Source organism: Varroa destructor, unplaced genomic scaffold (assembly GCF_002443255.2).
Source record: "Varroa destructor unplaced genomic scaffold, Vdes_3.0 BEIS01000001.1, whole genome shotgun sequence".
In the NCBI taxonomy this organism is placed as follows: domain Eukaryota; kingdom Metazoa; phylum Arthropoda; class Arachnida; order Mesostigmata; family Varroidae; genus Varroa; species Varroa destructor.
Window position 1 is genome coordinate 30,037,073 of NW_019211454.1, and position 19,063 is coordinate 30,056,135.

General features: G+C 44.4%; 1 protein-coding gene across 2 annotated transcripts in view; it reads right to left on the reverse strand.

The window, feature by feature from the left end:
- The window catches only part of LOC111243087 (uncharacterized), a 111,508-nt gene that overhangs the window by 67,128 nt on the left and 25,317 nt on the right, over nt 1–19,063 (reverse strand). Inside the window, exon 1 of one of the 2 annotated variants that reach the window (XM_086980578.1) lies at nt 17,198–17,982. The exons of the other annotated variant lie outside the window; for it this stretch is intronic. The gene's annotated coding sequence lies outside the window, so the exon portion shown is untranslated. Of the gene's footprint in view, nt 1–17,197; nt 17,983–19,063 lie in introns of those variants that run through there. 2 annotated transcript variants of the gene reach the window in all.

The window sequence follows — 19,063 nt, forward strand, 5'->3', positions numbered from 1 at the left end:
ATCTTAAGGAGCTCGTGATGTCGTTTGCCAGTACTGCAATCACCTTACCTCCAAGCCCATTTGATATTGCAACCGAACCCAATATCCAGCCAGAGCGACGCTATTCTTTCGTTTTTTTTCCTGTTTGAACCGCACCTCATCTGCGACAGCCGTATATTCGAGGCGTTTTTTTTCTGTTGACTGAAGTTCTGCAAGTTACACGTGGAATACAGTGCCGGCATTTTCAACTGACTTAGACCGGCCTAACTCAGCAGACCCATTTTTTTTTTTAGTTCCCGTATTGTCTGGAGTGATAATTTTGTGACACATAGGTGGAACGCCAGTTTTGGCCAACAAGGGGCTTAGACTTTGACCTCCTGTTTAGTGAAATGCCCCCTTGATTGCGGCAGCGTGTTATTATCCTTCGTGTCCGTACCTCATCACTAGCCTTGAACATTCTGTCTTTGCACCATTAAGCGTTGTGCTTCCACTTATGGCCTTCCCTGCCTAATATCTTCACCAATTTTCGATACATCTACGCCATATCGTTTGAGAAACGGCCTTTGAGAACCTAAAATTGATCACTAAATATTAATTTTCAAAACTAAAAAGATCTTTTTCCTTCTGAATTTCTTTCTCCTGCAGGAAACTCAAGCGCATTCCATTCGTCTCTAGTTTATTAGAAAACTGGAATCATTACCAGCCAAATTTCCTTTACTAATAACGCACAGTCCCAAGGTTATTCGGTTCCAAAGTCTGCCGGGTTCACTTGTAGCATCCTAATGGATGTATTCCTTAATGCGGGCAATAATAAACATTGTAAAAGTAAACGAAATACACAAAAGGAAACTAATCCAGTCTAACCCGTGAGTATTACCTTCTGTAAGCGTTTTTCGCTCAGCGATGTTGGTCTCCTGTTATCGTAAGCTCGAACTTCGGTGTACTGAAACGGAGCGAAATAAGTGTGGTAAGGTATGCCACTACTTCGGCTGCTACTGTTACTGCCGGACGGACAACCGAAGGCAGTGGAGGTATTCACTTGCTCGAAACATCCCCTTCAGTCTTTCCCCATCGGCCGTTCGCTTTAGCACCGCGCCCCTGTAATCCAATATGATAAAACGAACGATGTAGGAACGGACATAGCAGCATAACAATAAAGTAGTACTTAGATTCGCATTTGTGCCTGGCTGACTGGACGCACCAGCGAACAGATTGTACGAACTTTGAGTGGTATGCCGCAGCAGTCATCGCTGAACTGCGGCTGGTTCTGTGCTTTTTCGCGTTCTCCTTTGGGCACAACTGCTGCCGTGGCTGCCACTTTCGCTGGCGTCGAACTGACTGCCGCCGCCGCTGCTGCTGGCTAGTCCCACTGATGGCAAGCCGCCCGCTAGTGGCGACGTGGGGGTGGCAATAGTAGTTGAACAAAGTGTCTGTTTTATAATCGAATTAATCCACGAATCCGCTTCTTGCGGATCTGCACTGAGCTTCATCCCGTTTGCTCTTCGCAGTCAGTATAGTGAGTGCCGTCAATACAGCAGCAGCTGCGGCAGCAGCAATGGAAGCGGCGTCCGCTCCTGGGATACACGCAACGAAAGGAAAAAAACGAGGGAGAGAGAAAGAACGAGGCATGACAGATACTGACAGGAGAACAGGCTAGCTGCATCATCCTTGGAACTTCGTTCTGTTCTTGAGCGCTCCTTCACACACACTTGGTAAATCGATTTTTGGTAATTTTTCCAAACAAATATGCTTGCAAGTCTCCTGCCCTCCACAGATCTGCAGCGATAAGCCACTATTTTTTAAAGGTACCAATTGTTCCTACAAACAAACAGAATCGTAAATACTAATACCCGTTATCGGTTACTTGTATAACTACAATTCACTGGTCGAACGTTTGTTAACGCTGGCTGTTCAATATTTCATGTCATCTGTCATTGGCTAATTGCGTTTTCCATCAGAACTCTCGACATTTTATACTGTCATATGTATTTGGATTACAACTCTGAAGCAATCCTGAAGCCTGTTCCCACGTGCGTAATGTCGTTTAGCTGTCCAGGCATTGGTTGAAATAGAAAAAAGAAGACATTTTCCGCTCTTCGTATATCTACGTCCCTCGCTTGGTTCAAGTCCATCATTTCTGTTCTTTTTTTACTTATGCGATCGGAATATATGGTGGGTGACGGGCGAGCAAGCGGCATGTATTATATTCGTTTAACTGCGAACAGTGGTTCGAATTTCATTACAACAAAAAAAGGAAGACAAACGCAGCGTAGAGTAAAGAGAATGGGACAAATTGAAAGGAGTGGTTTTAGTGCTTGCGCTGAAGACAAGAACGAGCAAAAAAAACTGCTCTTAAAAAGCAGAAGTAGCTGTCCACTGGAGGCTCTAGACAGAGGATCCGTCGACTGCTTGGTTATCGCTGGTCGGTAAGTTAAGGATAGGCCGATACATGCGGCGATGGCCGAAGCCGTGCAGAGCTTATGGAAGAGTTCGAAGACCGCCGCAGTTCAGCGATGTGTAATAAGATTTTGCAGCAATAGGAGATGTTGAGCTTGAGAGCAGCGAGGAAGGGGCTAGATATAGGGGAATAGGAAGAATCGGTTCCTTGCCAATAGACCAACGAACTACCGGCCGTACGAGCAGACAGACGGACAGAGAGACAGACATAACGATGGAAGTCTATGGGTGTGAGGAAAGGGATGAGGCAAGCGCCCCTTCTCAAAGCTCGGCTGGAGCAAGTTTTAGCAAATTTTCACCGCAGCCTTTGCTTCTATTTTGCCAGCTTTCCTCCTACCTCCGTTTCACTTTGCCCAGTATGCCTCTCTTTCTTCCGTCGCACCGCGTAGTACCTTACATGGGGGACTGGGGCTGATTTGCTAACCTAACGGAAAGCTATTCTGTGTCAGAACTGATCGAAAGGAAGTAGGAAATTCCACTTTACATCCTACTCACTTTTACATGCCTTTTTTTAGTTATTGAATTGGACTAGTCAAAGGCGGAAACTGCTGCAGAACCACAGGCCAACTTCAGAGCTAAGGAGCGCAACCTCAAGCGTCAAGAAATGTAGGGGTTTAGAAGCATATGTATGAATTCCTATAATTATATTGCCGGGAAAATAGGCTGAATAGATTCTTATAATGGCATTGAGTATAAGCAAGAGCTGTGGCAATGGGAAAATGAGTGCCTAGCGCAAACGGCTGCTGATAATGTGTATATCTATAAAAAATTATTAGTAGGCATTACATACAGTGAGCGCCCTCTGTGTATTACGCAGATAATTTCTACAATTAGTCATAGAAGGCTTTAGTTCTCATCTGAGTAACTTAGTTCCTTTCTGGTTAGTTTGTGATAAATATTTACGTACAATTGAAGAATTTACGTTTACGGGAAGACCTTGAAACGAGACGTGGTGTAACATGGGTCGGACAACTACTATAAAGACCCAACTCGGAAATAACTTTATGCTGTTTGTGGTGCATCAATTCGCAAGTTTAACAAAGGCTAAGCAGTGCTGCAATGAAGCTACTAATAGTTGAATGTTTTAATGTACAGGACGTGCGCCGTTACTTAGTTGTGAACATAACGAATATCGCTGTTTGATAATTTCGTCGGCAATCTCAGTCTGACCATTAACAAGAGATTTCGACAGTCATCATTAAGTTTCCTCCAAAGTGCGCAGCTTGAGCACGAGGTGAACGAAATGAAGGAAGTACGTCATAAGAACTGGGCTAAGGGCTGATAGCTGAAGCGCGAGGAGCGTCGGTGGTTGTTGACAAATATCGCATCATGTTACAGTTTACAACATGAGACTGCCGCAAAAAAGCTAGTGTCAGGCAAGCTGGTTTAGCCACCTCGGCAAGAGTCTTGGCGAATGACGAGCTCCTTTCTCCACTCGAGATTTGATCTCTGCGCCTAAGAGCGTCTTTTTGGCTTTGTGTTGCAATATCGAGTGAATCTATGGTGGGTGTTTCGCCGGAGAAGGCTACGGTGCCTTTGCATCTCGCTGCTCATCTGCATCATCCAGCAATTAAGCCGGTGTGCTAAAACCTAGTGCTCGGTTAACGACAAGGGCAACAGGACACTACCGCGAGACCGGCGGCGGCGGCAGCAGCTTCCGGCGAATCTCGCTCGAAGATTCGACGTCGTGTCCCTTTCTTGCAACGAGATCTTCCCGTTTCCCTGACGCTGTGAATTCTTTTTATCTTTATGGAGCTGCGCTTACCTAAGCGTCACCTTTTACCATCATATCGCAATGGTCGCATTTGAACTTTCGCTACGTGCCTTTACCTATCCTTACGTGAAGCACGTCATAGCTGGCCGTCTCATTCAGTTTTGTGCCTCGACTGTCGTATTGTCCAGCGTATATAAGTTATTCACTTCTGCTTTTGCTTCTCCATCCCAATCCAGTGTGACAATAGCGGTGCAGTATTTCAAACGAGAGTGCAGCTCTATATGCGCACGCATGCAATCAGACACTTCGACAATTTATTATTACTCTTCGAAGGAGAGAGTATAGTGAATGCACGCTCTTTCGGAGCAAGATACAACATAAGCGTTAAGTGACGAAGAAATTAGTTGTGTACAGGAGAGCTGACTCAAAACAACCCACCAGACACACATCGAGAGGCATAGCTAGAAGCTCTGCTCAGATACAAGAGTGTCTGTCACCAGCTCTAAACGAATACACTTAAACCCCTTGCCGACCGACAGCGGACGACGGGGCTGATGTCGAGTTCTGTAAACGTTGCGAGCAGAAAGCTAAAGGGGGCGGTTCCCGTTCCTGTAAAGGCGCAATGACTATCAGCTGGCTAGGACCGTTCTTCAAGTCTGGCTCGATCATAGCTTGCACCGTCGCTGAGTACTGATGCCGTATGAGGAAGGAGCATGTGTGCCTGTGCGGTAGCTGCCGCTTTAAGTAAGCAAACAAAGAGTTCGCGGTAATGTCAGTGACGTTTTGATATGTTTATGTTGATCTCTCCATGCGACTCATCCTTTTTAGCTAGGCACCCGGCGTTTGAATTTTTCCTTAGCAGTACCCACCCGCACTATTGCAAGTCTGCCTTTTCCGCATGCAGTAATGCATTTTGCAAATGCAGGATCACTGAAAGACCCTCATATACACCCGCTAAAGCCAGCTTTCGTTTTCCGCCCGACCAAACCTATGGTTGCTCACTCGCGTATGAATCACAGCAACGTATCTTACGACCGCGTGCAACAGTGTACGTACTTGGTATGCATATCGTGTACAAGCAACACGAATAACAAGTGCATTGTGGGGCATTTTACTGATCGAACGTTGTCTCCGCATAATTTAAGTGATCGTTGCATGCTCACTTATCGGGCCTGATATCTTTTTTAAATTCTTAGGCTATCTAGAAGACACGATACGTGGACAGTGGTCAGTTATAGTCACTAACTAAGAGCCAATAGAGAAAAGCAGGGCTTTCCTCTATTGGCTCTTAGTTATAAATGTTTTGGCGTCTCAGTCGGTAAACACATATAAACCAGTTTATTAGTATTTCCGGGTGCTTCAGTGTTACCGTACGATTGTACAAACGTTTGATAATACGAACAACAGATACGGTATGTTTGGTCAAACTCTTAACCGGAGCCTTTCGCTTCATACTCAGAATTGTCCATGTCACAAGTGTCTCTGCCTCTGGGCCTAATTAGGAAATAATTACGCTAAAATCGTTTCCACGACAATTAAAATCTGCCATATATAATTCGTGAAAAAAACAATTAATTACTTGTATGACTAGTTCTTCTCGCCGGGTAAGTAGTTCTTATTCGAAGCTGTGTATTTTTTTTTAATTTACGCCAACAGTGCAGTAACTATTCTTTTGTGCAGGACGGTAAATTGGTTTTGATCTTACAGCGTACACTTCGTAAGCTTTCCTCCGTAAATGTATGATTTACCAAAGAAATAGGTTTCTTTCTTATTTCACCCTACATGTAGGTGGCTATATAAATATACTATATGCATACTCATACAATGGCTACCTCTGTAACACTGTATCGCATAGATCTATATTTATTCTATTAGTCACTACCGATCTAGGAGATAGAAGGTAAAGCCACTAAGCTCCCTCGGTTCGTGGAGTCTGATCCGAAATATGGATTAACATACGTATATATTGTGGACATCTATAAGCATGGCAGTCCGCTTGATCGCTAGATCGATAGGCGGCATGATAATAATAAAAATAAATGCTACGTGCCAAAAGACACTGAAGGTTAGCTGAGACAAGATTGGTGACCAATGGCTCCGCCACTTCCATAAGCCCACACCAAAGCTGCTGCCCACTTGTAGGAAAATTATTCTATGAAACGTTTACTAAGTAACCCTAGGTTCTGATGACCTTAAACTCCTATGCATTTTGAAGTGCATATCTTTAAACAAACGGATGCATGTATGCAATGTATTATTCTGCACTTTCATCTGGAAATGAGACTTATGAGGAGTCTTAATGAAAAGTACAAGTACTTGTTATGGCTGGAATCGTTATCGAAGCAAAGAGATTCTCAAAGAAATCGAATTTTCTATCAGCCGATCGGTAGGGATATTTTTTTAGAAATTTCTAAAGTCATTTGGTCATTTTTTTTGTTTTATGCTTGCTTTTAGAATAAAGGTTTCTCCGCACTGTCACAGAGCTGTACGTTTGTCACCCTTCATTTTCTCCCATGCGAGTGGCTGACTTAACAAGCCGCCTTAATAATACTAACCCTAATGCACTACATGGATCTTGGTTGCAAACGACACTATTACCTCCCCTTTCGATTGTAAATTTCACTGTCTCCTATTATCCTAACCCTGTTCTTCTAGCAACACATTTTGCTAAGTCAACGTCGGAACGGCTATACTTACAGCTGGATTCACTGCTTTCCTATGTTCCCCTGAGCCCTCAGAGGATTCTCAGCGCATTCCCTCTTAGGAGTGTATCTTCATTTTGCCACTTCTCACTAGATGTCCGCCCCCCACGTGTCGGAGGTCACCAGATTTTGTTGTTTACGCTTCCTCTTGAAGGTGATCCCATTTGCGCTTGGTTCATATGCTCTCTGCGAGCAACATAGCAATATTGTTCGGGATTGGATTTTATATACTGCCCCTTTATTTGTTCTACTCGTGGGCATCTCGCTGTCTGTTACAGTTGCTCACGTCCGAGCTCAGAATTATTCCTTTTGTGTAGTTCTTCAAAATAAACTTAACATTTGTACCTGTCAACGCCACCAGCCCATTGTTGAAGCGCAGTATAAACTAAAAAAAGGAGTTCGTACACGTAATCGTGATACTTGATCACTATGATCTATTTCTACTTTTCATAAAGTGTTAATTCGCTATTGAAATGACTGTTGCTTTTCGCCCCCCAGTAATATAAACTTCTTTGAATGCCGTGCGAGTATACCATAGCATTAGATGACTGATGCAGTATCGGTATACCCAGCGAAAGTCTCCAAAGGAAGATTTTAGAGGAAATACTAGGTGTCGGGAAATGGTTAACAGACAAAGCACATATATATGTATTAAATTATAAATACGACAAGGAAAGTCCCCATATTCGTTGTCATTGGCTGGTCATACGGTATTCATACTGATCATTCATTAGCAGTGGAGTAGCTATGTCTACTGAAACTGGTTACTTTTTTGGCGCATGGCTTCAGAGGCAGTGGCCCACACAATTCTATAAATTGAAAACGTTATTTTATCCCAGTTCCTTTCACTGTTTCTTCTATACGCAACCCTGTCGTGTAGCCTGTCATGGGAACATTTCTATCTGTATGAAAAACAGGTCGATGGACTCTATCCCTACCATTAACTTATCCAGGTGCCCTGTACCCTATTAATATAGCGTATGCACTTCTGCACGGAAAGGCCAGTTAACCTTCAATATTCCTGCGAGCTAACTTCGTCCCGATTCGACTTCGTGGTGAGGTTTTCAGTTGCTATTCACATTCTATTGCATTTTGAGTTGCTAGTCGAAGTTGCTTCGCTACTTTCGACTTTGTTATTTGTGCCAATTTCAAGTTCTATTTTGTGGTGTTTAGACAGATGAAAGGTAAGCAACTGAAAATAATTGGTGCTCTAGAAACTGCCGGGAGAAGCTCAGTGCAAGCGTAGCTACGTGCAAATGGTGGAATTTCTTTGTTCTTTTACCCTTACCTTAGCAAAGCCATCAATTCGAGACGGTTCTAGCTAACCCGTAGATCGTCCGTTCCCTTCCAGCAGGACCGTCAGCGTGTTGAGGGCTGCAGTGTACATATTATTTCGCTACGAGTGGCCTATGCCGCTAGTGTGTTTATCTGCGTTTCCTTTACCTTTTCTCGCCTATGGATAGAGCCATACACAGAATCGAAAGATTGTCCGTGGGCTTGGGCCGGGGCTCGGGGTAGAAGAGCATCTACCGACATGACTGTGCTTGCTCGGCTGTCCGCTCACCCGTATGCCAGGCCAACGGTTCCGCCATAGTAAATGTACGGAAATTGCTTTCTATAAAACTCGAGCCTATGCCACAGCCTTTCCAAGCCTTGCTCTTCGTTCGTGTTTCGCGTTGCTCGGGGAACCAATCGGCGGGCACAGACGCCGACAAGCAACAGCAGTAGAGGCAACTGAGTCGGTGGGGGGCGCGTGAGGCCAGTGACCGGAGACGACGATTCAGGCAGCCAAACAGGGAAAAGGTCCATCACCTACATTTGTCGTTGTTGTTGTTGCAGCTGTGCTGTGTTATAGTGGTACTGCCGTTACTTTACGTCCTCGGACTCATTTCGTCTGATCGTACTACTCGGCTTCTGTGCTGGTGTACCATAACAGCGAGTCTATATGTACTATGTGCAGTGTGGGTACATGTGTTGCTGTCTTTGTATGTGTAATAATAATAATAAGAATCTACAAACACGATAAGACTTACTGCTAGCTGCTGTTACTGTTATACCTTCTACTTGGCTCCAGCGGCGTAGGAGCTGACGCCGTAGTGTACTATATGTATAGAGCTAGCAGGACAGGGACTAGGACCATGAGCCAGCCTCGGCCACCACCAGGAACGGCCTAAGAAAGGTTAACCGAAGCGACGTCGTTTGAAGCAATAAAGGACGCGCGCGACTCTATGTTGCCGCTGTTGGCTTCGCTGCCGCCGTCTTCGCCGCTGCTGGGCGTTCATAAAAGGCTGTGCAGTTCGGTCAAGCCGCCTCGCGTACGGTTATGTTGCAACCGAGTTGCCAATGTGATCGTATGTTAGCAGCGTGGCAAGCGTATTACATGGGACGGACTACAAAGAACCATGGGTTGCGGCTACAGGAGAAGCAGTGGAGTCGATCTCAACAGGGCGATGGGCAAAGCAGAGGCGGCGGTCGCAGCAACAAAACGATGAGAAGCGACTATAGCTGTTGGGACAAGAAAGGAAAGGCTTTATTTGATTTTTCATCAGAAAGGAGCATACACGGGTGCCCACAGACGGAGCCATACCCGCGCGTCCACAGCGGCAGACAGTCACAGGGAGCTGCGACAAGTAGCGCTATTGTCGTTGCGTTAATGTCATTCTCAACGCACAAGAACATGGGATCTTCGCTATCGACCCCATATTCGCTTACGAGTCGTCGCTCATCTGCTACTGCGGCTGAACTAAGGTATAAACGACTACATGAAGCTCGTAAAATCACTTTGTGTCACCTTTGATTACAAAGACACACAAGACATATATATGCATGTGCCATATGTATTCGAGGTAAACGGTATTAGAGAACGTACCCCATGTAAATTACACAGGTCAAACACTGCGACGTATACTTTGCTTTCGAATAAAAAAGTAACAAACTCTTTGGAAGGTCGAATGTTAAAAATGGAGTCGAGCCCTAGAATCGCTGAAACACAAACGTTTTGCAAAATTACCGGTTAACTGTTCTTATCCATAAACGCGTTTCGATACCGCTGTATGACATTGGTTCAGCCGGTGCTTGTTGCGAAAGCAATGTAAAGGATGAATTAGCTACATGTGCATTTTTTTTCTTTTTACCCGGGTTTCTACTTTAGGGCGGACGTGCCTAAGTTCGGTTTGAACCCAGACTACGTGCATCTGAAGTTAGCAGACGAACACGTGACCGTTACACCATCAATCAGGCTTCGGAACAGCACAGATAACGCAACGATGTTAATTAACTAAAGCGATAAACAAAGCAAAGAGGTACAGGTCACTTGAATTCTACTAATAAATTGATATTCATCTGCATCCCGAAGACAAAGGCTGCGGTTGAAAACGTTACTTGTAAAGAGTAGATGTTTTATTCTTAACAAGTTTAACATGTACTTGCCTGTAATCCCATTGGTAGTGTGGACCTATCCTCCAGCAGCTCGGGCAGTCTTTATTTTGTCGTAGGTATTTATATAAGCTATATAAGTGAGTGCAAGCAGCTGCAAAGTCCCCCCAATCTGCCTCCGGCTCCTGTTTGTTGTGTCGTAAAGGGGAGAATGCAGTTATCCAACTGAAGAGCCGAACGGCTGGTCGGTGGCAAGCACCAAAGACGACGCTACTACCCACCGAAAGAGAATTAGTGGCGGCTATAAATAGCGAAATACTTGTTGCTTGTTTCTCTCCATTCCACGTTTTCACACGGCCTGCACTTGGCCTGCTTGCGGGTCTGTGTCCAATGGCCCCCGAGTTGACACGCGATGCCATGGGACAGTCTGCCCAGAGAAACTAGGCATGCATATGCCCAGCGGCAAGGTTCGTACTTTGCCACCCCTTCATGCTTCCGGGACTGTAGACGGGCGTACACCGAAGGAATGCGCATGGGTTATACGTGTGTATATGCAATGTCTGAAGGTTTCCCGTAACTTGGCGTTGTATAAACGAGCTTGGAAGTACTGCTGGTGCACATGCAGAAAGCTGAAGTTCGAAATACCGAATACGTGTTAAATCAATGCATGCACAATTTGCTTTTTCAAATGCCCGCGTCCTATAACGCTTCATAGGCAAAAACTACGTAGGTTAAGCCCACATACGAAAGATGCCATTAAAGGCCCTTCCAAACGCGTTACACTGTTAAGCACCCAAGTACTGCTAATGATAAACGTTACGAGTCGGCGAAAATCATGTGCATTTCTTCAGAACACAAGACGCTTAGGTTACCCAGATGCGAATCTAGTTAATGCGCAGTACCTACATATCTCTTAAAAAGTACTCTCCTATCTGAGATACAGTCGTTCTCTTCTGTGTCACAGTTGTCTATTCCATTGAAACCTAGCCAGTCTTGTCGTTCATATAGTACCCTATATTTAACCAACTAACACTTCTGCAGTGCGTTTGTGACGGTCCACGTTCTAAAGCCATCTTTCACATATCCGATCTCTCGTTAAACTCTCCCCGTCCCCTAGCCGTCAGTCTTTTTGGAGAATATCGTTGGCTGGGGGGTGGAACGGGGAACGAGATGAAGGAGCTTCGTTTGAGTCCTTTTCGCTGCGTTCGTTTAGGCCGTCCCTATCCAACCCGTTTCACTACTCTGTTGCTGTTTAAGTGTCGACAGTTGTCGTCCTCGTTGTTCGCTGCCCCCGCCATCTCTTCAGGTCCTGCCGATCAGGAAGAGTAATGAAGGCGTGCGCGCAAGCCTCCTCATGTCAGATGGAGGTTACATTAACATTTGCATTAGCCAGGCGGAATTGGGCTTAGGGGATGAGGGGTTGCGCATGAAGGGAAATCTACTGCGGGCCCGTGAACCAGTAGGGATTCACCCCTTCAGGTTCCTTCAAGTGACGCCGTGGCTTGCGACGCCAGCGCTCTCCCCAACTACAAGCAATTTAATTCGTGCTGTTACGGTGGGCATCAGGTGCCTTTTTGCCCTGAAAGCAAGCAGACTAGTGCCAGCAGTATTGAGAGCAACGAAGTTGTAGTCTTCGTCGATCCAATAGTACATAGGAAAGGATTTAAGGGGGGGCGTAAAATAGGGACAGTGTGGGGCTTAGCAACAGAGTGTAACTAGGCAAAAGGAGAAAAGGGCTTGCCTTGTGGGGGAGGTGGGGTTGCCTTAATTACCTTTTGATTTTTATCTATAAATTGTGCACTCCTACTAGCGTTTGGAGAGGAAGAGCCTTGGCGAGCTCTCAGTCATTCTCTGCTTTCGCTGCCATTCAAAAGGCGGCCGTCCAAGGGGCGATGCTTCATGATGACTACGCTCTGCCTCGGGATTCATGCTTTTTCCTGTTACTGGGCCTGATCTCACCGGTTCTTGCCCCGATATGCATCCCTCTTATCCCTTTCTTTACATACAGAATGTTCTCTCATTCGTTTAATGATTCGGGATTTCGTTCACGATAGAGGCGCCCACGCAACGCCCCCTGTACTATATCATCTGATTGATGTAGTAAAGACCGTCGCTGCTCAAGAAAGATGCAACGAGAGAATATGGGAAGTAAGACAGGGCGACGCTCGTGTAAGAAATGGCTTTCAGGTGCCAAAGGATTACGACGCTACCGGCGGATGTTGCTACATTTGTTCACGATCGGGAAATTTTCAAGAAAAGAATTGCTAGGAAGCCACATTTGCAAATTGCCGCGTCTATGAATTTGCTGAAGTCTGCTGTCAGCAATGAGAGATAGAAAATTCCAACATCCGCAACAAAAGTGCTTTGGAAATAAACATCTTATGATGTCTTAGTAATTGAACGTCAGAGGACTGCATTTTTACTCTTATAATGGAGCGATATCGATTCGTAAAAACGTTCTACGACAACAATAACAGCAATAGTAATAAACGATCATGCGCCGTTAATAGTTACGGTGAACTTAAGTATGCCGCGGAGAAAATTAGTGCGGCTTGCCTTGGTTGTCTTGAAGGGGGGATGGGGTTTGGCTCGAGCTCTCGATTCATCGATTGCTTATGATTTAAAATTTGCATAAATTCGAATTACTCTCTTGAGCAGACGAAGCTTTTTGATAATGCCCAGGTGTTTTTTTGTACTTGAACGAAAACAAACTAAACTTAACCTTTTGTTCCCTTGTTTCTTTTCATGTACGCAACAAGGGAAAAGAGGAATCGTATTTACGCGCTAACAGTATTCACTTTATGCTAGTTAATGCAATAAGCTTCTGGGGTGGGTGCCAATGTTATTATTGACACACCGTCGCGTCTGCTAGAAAAATTATGAGCACCTTACAACGTCACGGAGCGTTTTCTGTCTGTCAGAGGTGGACCTATGTTCCATTTTATTTTCATCATTTCATATCATATTAGTTTATTATAATTTAACGGCGCACCCTATAGCACAAATGAATCGAACTGGGTTAAATATAGATACTGTAGATGTTTACAAACGGACAAACACAAGCCACCAATCGATGACATTCAAAATCAGTCGTATTGAAAATTTTCCATCTATTTAGCTAAGCGATTAATGAACATTACTCCGTCCAATGGCGCTTTTCACATTGCCTATTGCCCTGCTTTCTATCAATATACATCATTATAGAACCTCACCTTTGATTCAAGATGTAGCACCTTGTTCGCCACTAGCCTAGCCCCAATATATAATCAACCCAACTTCTTTTCAAGCTGTTTCTCTTTACGAAGATTCATTTAAAATCCATTAATTTTGCGCGGGCCTTACCCCTTTAAAGGTTATTTTGCTCGTCGCACCTTGTTGATTCATGTCGTAGCGTCGAAGAGCGACGATATCAGGCAGCCCTATATTGCGACACTTTACGTAGTACGGGGTGAAGTGCGGGTTAGGTTCACAGTGGTCGATGAGCTGTATTGCAACGGGCACTCTCACATTCGTAGCTCTGCCGTTAAGTAAGTATCAAAGACTTTGAGCTGCACCAGATTGTCGAATCAATGTCCAGAATAAACAGCGAGATCAAGATGTATTGTTGAACAGATAAACTCTTAAATTGATAGATAGTATTTTAATCATTCACAACTCCTTCCTTTTTGCTTCCGGCATTCAGTGTCATTGTACCACTCGGTCTCACACCTTCTTATCGGATCCTCGTTGCGATGTCTGTAGCGAGCTTTGAAGGCCATATCTTAAAAGGAACATAGGGACTGTAAATAAAGAGTATTTAATATAAATTTGTCAGATGCGTATCCAGCGGGTGCTTCATTGTCAACCATTCGAGGATGTCGAGGATGCGAAGCTCCAAACGAGACACTCAGAACGTATGAATATCCTAAATCGTCTTTGCGGCGTCACCGTTGGATATGTTGGATGAATAATCATACGTTTATCCTGTACTTTGCAAGTCGGATTTTAGTAGGTTATAGAAGACAGTGATCATACCTCTGGCGATTACTGCGAAAATGGTGATCAATCACTTCATTTGAAGTTAGTACTTGACGACATATGTTATACAGTGTGCCAAGTTACGAAGTGGCGCTGTGGTACATGTTACTACTTCAGCTTGTTTGTCGAAATACTCTTCTTTATTTAGCTTTTCTCCCGGACATACTCTTAGCAACTATACATAGTTAACCCTTTGTCTGGATACGTGGCCTCATACTTCATCGATTACTATTACATATTTATCCAGCACTATGATTATCAGGGTAACTTCGTGCGCCCCAATCAGAATGATCTGGCGGACGATAAATGCTGATTGTTGTAACATCGAAACGTAGTACAAATTGTTGTAGAAGCATCCCTTTTTTTGATAGAAGTAGTTTTAAATTGGGCGTTATGGAAAATATCTTAGCGTTGTCACCTATGTACGAGACGGTCGCTGCATAGAAATAATAAATCCAGACTGAAACGTGTATTTACTAATACCTTACCCTAATAATTACTAATACCCTAATAATAAGATCCATGTTCAGGCAGAATTCATGTTAATTATGTTAGCGAATGCTGAATTGCAGGGAAAAATTTTCTTCCAAGCCAAAATATCGTTTTTTGGAAATATGTAACCCGCTAAAAATTATGAAGCAAAGTCCAATCGGCTGTCCCTCAGTGAACGTGATTCCGACATGAGACATATAAGCTTACGGAGTGAATCTTCTCTCGTGCATATCAGTACATTGCAAAAATGACCTTTGGGAATATTGCCTTAGTGGAAAACCAATTTCTCTCATCGATAATAATGGATACATTTGCTGTTTATTATACGTACTGGTTTATGAGGCTACATGAACGTGACGAATGGGCCCTTAGCGACCGCACCATGTACGCGGTGCCATGTGCATGGTAAACAAGTAAGCAGGAGCAGAACTGACAGGAAACGTCACTTCGTGTTTTGCTCACAGGCTACAAACTCAACTTACCAACTGTGAAGACGCTGCACCAAGTTCTTACTGGTTTATATTGCACCTACTCTTTCAAATATGGTCACAATGGTGAACAAAATTACTTGGAAAAACCTTAGCCGATAAGTTCGTGTCTCATCGATGTACAGAGGAACTACCAATAATGGCACACTCATAAAACTGCATCCGGACTTTGATAGATATACACTGAAACAGCGCTTGTTCCGCTTCGTATCCGACCTCGCAAAGTCTGAATCACATTAAAAAGCCGAAAAAAAGACAATTCACCGGGTCTAAGAAAGCTCCGAAATACTGCATCGAGCCACCAGCGTGCTTCGTTACTAATTAACCCGTGTTTACTTGACGACATTGGGGCTTAATTACAATTCTAGAAATGTATATGGTCTTTGTTGAAATTAAATAATCGTCGTTTCTGCATGCTTTCTAGAAGGGTCACAAACTTTAAACCAACCCCCTACTAACTAAGCTCACCGTTTCCTTTCTATTATGTCATTCAATATATTTCTATGTCGTGGTAGTATATAATCATGTATCACATTATCCTCGCGTTCAGTCTAACAAGTAACCTTTTGTGCCCTGTTTCTCAATAAAAATACAATACGTCACCGTTTAATTTAAATAACCCCTGTTGCCTAGGGGGCCGGAAAAGGGAGGCGGAAAGAAGCTTGAAACTGTTCAACTATTTCTACTTTTTCCTGAGCGGAAGTGTCTTCGACTCCAACTTCCGGCTCCACCTCGGACGGAGTACAGCTTTGCCAGTCAGAGGAAATAGACTGGCTCACTGAGAAATCGGTAACGAACGGTCAACAGTCCATAGCCAACAACCCAGAGAAGCTGAACCGCAATGAATCCAATTATTGAGAATTCAGGACAGATAGACGGATGGAGCAGTAACTTAGCGTAAGCGGCGGTCCACAGCTCGTACGTGCACTATGTGAGCATTGAATATAGCTAAGCTGGATAAGTTGGTATAGTGGTAAAGGCGACAGAACTCCAGGGGGCTCGCGTATTACACTGCGATACTGATAGGACGGAGAGCAATGGTCTTAGACAAACGCACACTTACGAGGCAGGTACGAAGGAGGCCGAGCCGAAAAAGCCTAGGTTTATGCTTTAACTCGCAGGGCGAAACGCGAGTTCTAGCTGACCAACACGGGGCAAATTGCTGTTGCTGTTGTGGTGGCCATCGTCGTTAACGTCGTAATATTCTACCGAGGTACCAATAGCGGACTATTACCAAGTTAGATGGGTCGTCCAGCCGCATCCCACTTCACCTAGCACTCGTGAACATTTTTTAATTGGCACTAGACAAGAAAGCGAGATGGAGACGGAAGACGGGACGCGAACAGGCAGGAACTTCTTCTGTCGGTTGCCCCAGACAGGGTACTGCAGCACAACGAGGAAACGGGAGAGTAGGAAGCGGGAAATTCAGCCAGAGCGGACACGGACGGACGAATAAACGATCGGAGCAAAGGGGCAAGCTTGTTAGCAAATGACAACAGAAGCATAATCGCCGAGAGCGGTCCAATACGAACGCGACAAAGCTTCACTATCGTCGAATATAATAATAATCAAAATTATAAGCTTCCCTAATCACATTTGTAGTTACCGACCGAACAAAGGGCTAGCGAGGAGTACTTTCGCGAGGACGCGCAAATTGCCAGCAGGTGATTTTATGCGTTTGAGTCTATTAATGAATATAATCATACAATGATTAGAGCGCGACCGATGCTAAATGTATGCATGTACGTAAGTGCATGTCTCGATTGCTTTATCTAGCGTTGGTATAACCTATAGCTTTGTAGGATCAACCTTTTCGTTAACTTCGAGTTGACCGTTATTCGAAGAGTAGGGCTGAGTCAGAACAGACAATGCTCCCTTTGCTAGCCGTCACTGTTGTAAATTTAAGGGTAAAAATTCACAGCGTTCGTTGGTTTTCACACCGTTTCAATGCGCGCTTCTGCAAGAACACTTACCCACACTCACGCATGAACCTAACCCGATTTGTCGATGGAGCGTTGTTGTTATTGTTGTTTATGCGATTCTCGCTTGATCATGGCAGGCGATCGAAAATACACGAGTCCAACTTTTCGCCCAACCACTGATCAACAGCAACACAATTCCAGTATCATCCGCCCGTAATTTGTACCCTGGCGGCAGGGATCACTCGCTTGCGCTAGCGACCCGCGCTGCACTATTGGTCTACACGGCCACGCGTGTCCATCTGATCAGGTTTTGGCGAACCCAAGTTGCATTTTTTCCCCCGCTGGCCTTCGTCATTCGAGCGAATCGGTCAGTTCCATCTTGGCCGGTTCGTGTTAAGCTTGCGTGCTGCGTGGGTGGCAGTACACATGCAAATTTGCAAAATTTCGTTCCGTTCACAGCAGGCACAGACTGGGGGGTGAGAAAAACGGGCGTACACTAAGGGTGACGAAGACGTGGCCACCGCCTAGGGCGCGCCATGTGCGTCAATACTCGGGACGACACGAATCTCGTCTTGTGCTATCACGAAATAAACTTTTTGTTCGATAGATGCGTAGTCGCTTCCGCTGTTGCTTTGATTGTTTACACAACGTTTTTGTCGCTCTTCTTTTCAGAACTGTCTCCTTCGGACAGCTTGGACATTGCCTCCCTATAATCGCCTAGACGATTTTAGCTCCATCTTCAATTTTTGCTAAAATCAACATTTTTCTTTAAGGCACCATCCCGAACATAACATCGGGGTGCTTGTCCCGCACCGTTCTCCGTCTTCCTTCTTAGCTGTTCAATTCGAAAATGTAAAGTGGGCTCAAACTGGACGCCTACTATTAAAGGCGAAACGAATTTGTGAATGCAAGCTACAAAGCCGATTGCCAGGCAGTGGAAAGAAGGTCGATCGACCACTTGCCACTAGTTGGCATTTAAGAGTCAAACGATGAGAAAGGCATATAGGAAACGAAGGTAAAGGGAGGGGTGCAGATGTATGGTGGTGTCTGTCGATTAACTCCGTTCTCCGGGGTGGAGACGATATTTGAAAGAAGGAAAATTACATTGAGAACTGCTCACGTACTTCACTCTCATCCACTCTAACACGAGTACATATAAACTGGGCGAGAACTTGCCAAAAGGGGGATGTGCGGTGAATGACAAGGCTTCGTCAGTGCTATATAAGTTGTTAATAATTCAAGATTACCTTTCTTACCGCAGAGGCGCCCCTACGCGTAGCCAATGTTGACCATTTTGGTGCCATTATCTCTGTAAAACGTTTTGTTTTCGACAAAAATCGATGTATTTAACAGTGATACGCTTACAAAACCGATCTAGATTCCTCTTATTACCCGAATTATTATTACTGCGAACGCAGCCATATGTTGTCTCTCCATAGATTTCTTCAGTAAACCGTGTCACTATGTATATTGACTGTGTCATTTCTGGCAATTGGAAATCGAAGCCGTGTAGATTTGCCACGTGAGCTGTCATCGTTAATAACTGTTGTTGTTTTTCCTATATATATTTCCACAATTTTATATTACCACAAATAATTAGCACGCGTGTTTATTCACCTTTGCTTATTCGAAGGTCTATTTCAATCAGGCTGATGGACCTCGCCAGCACTGCATAATGTCAACTTGCGGAAGCTCGCCGCAGACATTAAAAATGTTCCATTCTCTAGCTTCGCCTGAATGTTGACTTCAAAGTAACTTTCCCTCAATGCATCGAAAAACCAACTAACTAAGAGTTTAGAGACCCCGGTTTATGAAAGTTATCAGATTTTATAGAAGTAATTGAAATGATTGTGGACTCGATGCCAAACGACTACCATTATCGTCCACCTACTTATGTTCAAGTTCTGCTCGTTTCTT